The sequence below is a fragment of the Nicotiana attenuata genome, unplaced genomic scaffold, assembly GCF_001879085.1.
Source record: "Nicotiana attenuata strain UT unplaced genomic scaffold, NIATTr2, whole genome shotgun sequence".
In the NCBI taxonomy this organism is placed as follows: Eukaryota; Viridiplantae; Streptophyta; class Magnoliopsida; order Solanales; family Solanaceae; genus Nicotiana; species Nicotiana attenuata.
In genome coordinates this window covers 50,426-57,228 of record NW_017673033.1, presented here as the reverse complement: position 1 = coordinate 57,228, position 6,803 = coordinate 50,426, and positions in this window count along the sequence as shown.

Genomic DNA, 6,803 nt, shown 5'->3' with positions numbered 1-6,803 from the left:
TGTTTTCTCTCCACTACACCATTTTGTTGTGGTGTATAGGGACATGTTTTCTGATGTATGATCCCTTTAGATTGGTAGAATGAAAGGGCTTCATGGCTGGTAAATTCCAAGCCATTATCAGATCTGATGGTCTTTATGGATGTATTAAATTGGTTTTCAATCATGGCCACAAAAGCCTTTAAGGTCTGAAGAGCATTACTCTTGCAGCTCAACAAGTGGGTCCAAGTGGATCTACTAAAGTCATCCACTAGTGTGAGAAAATACTTGTAATTATCATGGGTAGTTACATGGTAAGGTCCCCATATATCTATGTGCACCAGTTCAAATAATTTGGAGGTAGTGCTGGTTCTTTGGGGAAATGGGAGTCTGGTTTGTCTTGCCATAGGGCATACAGGGCAGATAAATGGCTGTCTTAGTGCAAATTTTACAGGGATTGAGGATATCCCTCTCATTTTAACAAAAGGAACATGACCAAGCCTATTGTGCCACAGAGAATGTACATCATGCTTGTCAAACACATATGAAGGCTCATTCTTATTGCTTGAAATGGAAGTATTTACAGATTGAGGAGTGTGATATGAATGTATGACCTACAGACTCATGACTATTTACAGATTGTGGATCAGGAATACAATTGCAATAGGAAGTTAAAACAACAGAAGGTAAGACAGTTCTTTTACCCTTCAAACATCTGGAACAGAGATAGTACAGACCTTTTTTGCTACTACCAATCACCTGAGGCCTCTTCACTGAAGGGGCCTGCAACAGACAAAGTGCATCACTGAAAAACACAATACATCTAAGGTGTACTGCAAAAGAGTGAACAGAAATCAAGTTATACTTGAATGATGGGACATGAAGGACCCTATGTAGAATAATGTCTGAAGAAAGTATCACATCTCCAAATTCAAGAACCTTTACTCTATATCCATTTGGTAGGCTTATCAGTAAAGGATAGGGTAATTTGGTGATATTGGTAAGTGCATGTCTTTTAAAAGTCATATGGTTGGATGCTCCTGAGTCTATAATCCAAAGATTAGCCTTTGATTCAAAACATTTGCATGAAGGTTTGTCAAAATCAATAGAAGAAGTACAAAAAATAATACCTGCAAAGTTGGCACTGCCAGTGGAGGCATTGATGTTGATGGGAGAACCTCCTGCATATCCCACTTGAAAATGCTGTAGCAAGTTCATTATTTGCCCATATTGCTCCTTTGTCAGATTGACATTCTGATTATCATTTTGTAGTTCTTCTTCATTCTCATTCTCATGAATCATGTCAGCTGGAGTTCCATGTACATTAGGCACAGATCCTTTTCCTCTGTTGAACTTGTGGTTCTGGTTGTTCCCTTGATTATAGGGCTGAACATTGGCATTATTGCGATTGAAGTTTTCGTTGCTATAGGAAATGCCTTGAGGATATCCATGTAACTTGTAACACTTTTCCTTTGTATGACCTGGTCTTTTGCAATAATCACAGAATGGACGACCCCTGCTACTGTTGCTAGCTGTGTAGTGAGTTTTAAAATTTCTAGCCCCAAATGGATTTTGGTTCTATGGAAATGGACTTTGATTCTGTGAAGTTGCATTTGCATGCAGTGAAGTGGAATCTAGACTGAATTGACCATTGGGCTTGAATTCCCTTTGTTTTTTCCTCTTGTATTAGTAGGGAGAAAGCTTGTGCCATAGAAGGCAGAGGTTTCATCATAAGAATGCTTCCTCGCACTATTGTATAGACCTCATTTAATCCCATTAGAAATTGGATAAGTCGTCGATCCTGTTCTGCTTTATGCATAGTTTCTTTTGCTCCACGTGTGCAATTGCAGCTGCACTGAGATTTGACATTCAAGGTGTTCAGTTCTTCCCACAGCCTCTTCATTCGCGTATAGTATGTGGTTATGTCTAAGGAACCTTGTGCAAGATCATTAATTTCTTTCTGAATCTGATACAATTTTGCCGCATTTGTTTGGTCATAACGATCCTCTAATTCTCTCCATAGCTCGACTGAGTCATTTACATACTCCACACTATCAGAGATTTCCTTAGCAAGGGAATTAAGGATCCACGAGGTTACCATATCATCACACCTCTCCCACTGGCGGAATTGAGGCAAATCAGAACTAGGTTTTCTAAACTCTCCATTAATAAATCCTAATTTGTTCTTAACTGATAAGGCTCGCAATACGCTTCTCCTCCAGGAACGATATCTAATTCCGTCGAACGGAACTGGTACTAAAGTCATGTCAGGACTATCCGAAAGATGAATGTAGAGGGGATTACCTGTATCGATGACCAAATGGTCATTTCTGCTCGTGCTAGGGGTCATCTCTTCAGTTTGATCTACAGCCATATGCAAAATTCCGACTCGATGAGTCTGAAGGATATAAAGTTTTCAGCTAGGTCTAAGATCTTCGATTTGTGAGGTGATTTTCTCAGAATTGGGCGAAAATTGCCAAAGCCCTAGAAATTGACGAAGCTAAATGAAATTTGGGATGATAGTTGAAGACGTCGAAGAAATCCGAGCTGATGTTCCTGCTCTGATACCATAACAAGAGTGCATGCGAGCTCAAATGGATGAAGCTCCCATGGAGTCTACTAGAATATTCTGAGAGAAGAGAGGAAGAAGAGAGAGTGGAGGAGCCGAGATATTTTCCTGAAAATGTGAACTCCTGTTCATTTCACCAATTGTATAAGGATATATATACATGTTGACTTGTTGACTAAACTAATTGCTCATTAACTAATTTGACTAGGCTAATCACTAAGCTAACTACTAACTAGAAGTTATGTTACACAATACAATAATGAATTGATCTATCAATAATAATAACTATACTCAATATTTATTATATTCCCAGCCATTAGTTTCTGATGCAATGGATTAGGTATTAGCACAGCTATTAGGCCTCTTTATTGTCGCGCTCTTTCAGTTAACGCTGATCCTAGTTAGACTGGGAAAACAATAAGAATTGAGTAGTAGTAAATGAAGCTCAAAAGATAAAAATGGCATGGTGAGTTACCATTGTAACAAGAGTGAAACTCTCATCTTTCACTTTAATTAGAGGTGTCAAATAAGCAGGTTGGGTTAAAGTCCCAAGCCGCCCAAAGTTTGCTTGGGTCAAGATGGGTTGGTTTAGAAGGGCTGAGAAGCGTGTCATAACCCAATCTGCCCAAGTAGACCAAATATATGTCATAGCTCACTATGCAACCAAAATCCTGTTTTTAGTTCAAACCGTGCTGATCATAAATATAATGTATGTGTATTTCGGATGAACGGAAGAAGACTTCGGAGCATTCAAATCATATGTTCATATGCAACTTTCTATGTTTCTATGGTATTAAGTGAGGTTGCTCTATTGGCAAGAGCACTTAGTTTCAACCAAGAGGTTGGGAGTAGGGGTGTCAATGTTTCGGTTCGGTCGGTTATTTTATAAAATTTATAGCATACCAATTTTCGGTTATTCTATTATATATAACCAAGATTAGACTTTTTGAAACCGTCCCAATTATGTCGGTTTTTCTTTGGTATCGGTACGGGTCGGTTAATTTTCGGTAATTTTTTTTAAATGTCATGTCAAATTCACTAGTAGAAGTAGAATGCAATAACATACGTACTTTTATAAGACTCTCTAGACATTTTTACAGTTTAAAAGGCGATGAATTAAGAAAACATGAAAGATGGCTACAATATAGATTCATCAGTTATTCTACTACAACATAAAAGAAACTAAGTAAATATGAAAGATATTAACCAAGCTGGGACTCAAGAATAAAGTCTATAGAGGATTAAATATTCAAAAAGATAAATCTGAATCATACGAAAGGAAACATGTTCAATACATTGTAATTTGCTACTCATAATCGCTACAATACCTTGTGTCTTGCTAGTAAATATGCTGGAAAAATTTAGTTTCAATATAAGTAGCATAATAGGTTTGGGAATTAGGATTTTGAGTTTAATTACTTGTTGGCTTGTAATTGTTCCATAATTCCAAGGCCCAAGAAAATATTTAATGTTTTATTATTTTTAAACTTAATAAATAGATATATTTTTCATATTATAAATATATTCGGTATGGTGTGGTATTTCTTGGTTTATTTTCCTAAAATAAAAAACATACCCTAATTATCGGTACGATTATAGATTTATATAAAAATCTAGGGTTTTATTTATAAAAAAACCTAAAAATCGGTTCAGTACTGTATGATTTAGTCGATTTTTATATATCTATTGATACCCCTAGTCGGGAGTTCGAGTCACTCATGGGGTAAGGTGGAAAAGGACCAAACGCTGACTCCTGAGCGGGAGGCTTTCTGTGGTGGGATATATCATATTTTGTTTTTCAAAAAAAAAATGCTTTAAACTAGCTGGTGTTTCTTTACTTATTCTGAAATCTATGTTGTCAACGATATCACATACCTAGTTATTGCTACTCAGTTTAGCCAAGTAAACTATATTGTCTGCAGGTACTGATATCAAGGCAGCCGTCTTGCTTTGATTTCATTTCTTTTTCGGCCGATTCTGTTGATTCATTTCTAGATCTCATCGATACCTTATTGATTTAGTATCGTCTACTCGAATTAGATTTGAATGAAATGTAAGACAAAGTATGTGTACATTTGTTTACTTTCAGATACTCTATACGAGACAGGGTATATAGTACTATCAATTTATTTTCAATCGTGGATACATATGTATCCTTAAGATACTGAAACGACTACCATTATTGTGTCAAACCAATAACGATTCATACAAGCTAAATCTTCAAATCGATAATTAGGCCAAAGAAAGAACTTCAATTTAATTAATTCATTTTTCTCTTTATAAAGAGGTTTCCTTTCATCCAAAAATTGACTCCAGTTTTTTTATATTATTTTCATTGTAAAATACTGAATTTCTATCGACACTATTCCAATTCAAAAAATTAAAAAAACTTCGAATTCTGAAGCCCTGATTGAGCTGGGCAGTGCCAGGGACTCGAGGAATCCTACTGGGATGAAGTGATAATCTTGTAGTATGACGTAAAGGGAATCCTAGTGAAAAATTGTTTATAAGATCAGCGACGGCAGAAAGTATATTATGCCTTTTACAATTTGATATAACGGAGGCACTCATTTTTGCTATGATAATATGCCTTATGGTTTTCATTTTTGTGAAAATAGCCTTTGAATAGTGATTAAACAAGCATATACTAGTGTTTATTAAACGTAAATTTTAATAAAATGCCTTATGCTTTTTATGCTAGAATTCATATATGTGTGCATACAGACATATGCACAAATATAAAAATATTATTACCATTTTTTGTACTTGTTGTATATAATATTCTTAATTGATATAAAACTTTTAACTTTATATAATAATAATATTATTTATACTAGTAAACGATAATTTAAATAATAAAATATTAGGCATGTATTTACAATTTAATTCCTTTGATATTGTTGTAAAAAATTATATTTATCAATATGAAAATATAAGTAGTTTAATTCTGTCACGATCCCAAAACCGACCCGGTCGTGATGGCGCCTATCGTGAAACTAGGTCAGCCGACACATTTTCAAAATAGTTCAACATTCATTTAAAGCTTAAATAATACCATTTTCAACTGATGTTCCATAAAAGATACAAAGTTAAAACCAAACAAAAGCGGAAAAATACAAGCCCGACCTCGGGTGTCACTAAGTCATGAGCAATAGTACACTTGTTCCGAAACACAACTAGACCAAAATACTCTGAAATATCCAAAGTATACTAGAAGGAAGATAAAGAGGGAGAAGGCAGAATTGCGAACGTCAAGTAGCTACCTCGCTATCGCCGGTGAAATCTGCGTCTGGAACAGTCAACAGCCGCTACGGTGGCCTAAGATACCTGGATCTGCACACAAGGTTCATGGGCAACGTGAGTACACTAACTCAGTAAGTAACAAGTCCAAACATTGGACTGAGAGGTAGTGACGAACTAAACCTCAGCAATTATAACACATTTAAATTGTACAAAAAGGTAGGCATGCTGGCAATTCAATATTTTTAACTTGACAGTAAAGAGCAGTGCTAATCAAAACAATGTAAAATATAAAGCTCAGTAAAACTCTACAGGTCAATGCCAAAAATGTATGAAAATGCACCGTGTGCTCCCACTCTCAAGTGCTCAACCACTCGGTACCGCATATGGCCATCCGGCCCAGGGGAATCCATCTAGGAATATATATAAACAACACTGACCTCAAGTCAACCGGTACCGAGGAACAAGGGTAATCCAACCCTGAGGAGAAATCCATCTCCAGGTATCAGTACTTCGGACAAATCCATGTCCGGAAAAATCCATCCCTCAATAATATCAGTACTTTGGACAATCCATGTCCAGAGAAATCCATCCCTCAATAATATCATCCGCGCTCACTGAGGGTGTATAGACTCCGAAGGGGCTCCTTTCAGCCCAAGCGCTATAACAAGCCAATGAAAGCATAATCAATAATTTGCTGCGGCGTGCAGCCCGATCCTATATCTGTCACTCAAACTCAGGCTCTCGGCCTCACTCAGTCACAACTCTCCAGTCTCACACACACGAGCTCACAATACCGGGAAACTAGCCCGAAACAATGACATGATGTGCCAAAATAATAACAATCGAGACTGAGACATGATATAATATGCATGAACAAGACTGAGTACAAAATATAAATGAAGATAATGATATGACAGCAAGAAACGACCTATCGGGTCTCAACAGTATCGGCGAGAATCCCTAACATGATAATTAGTATGATTTACAGCTCATTAACTAAATCATATAATCACTA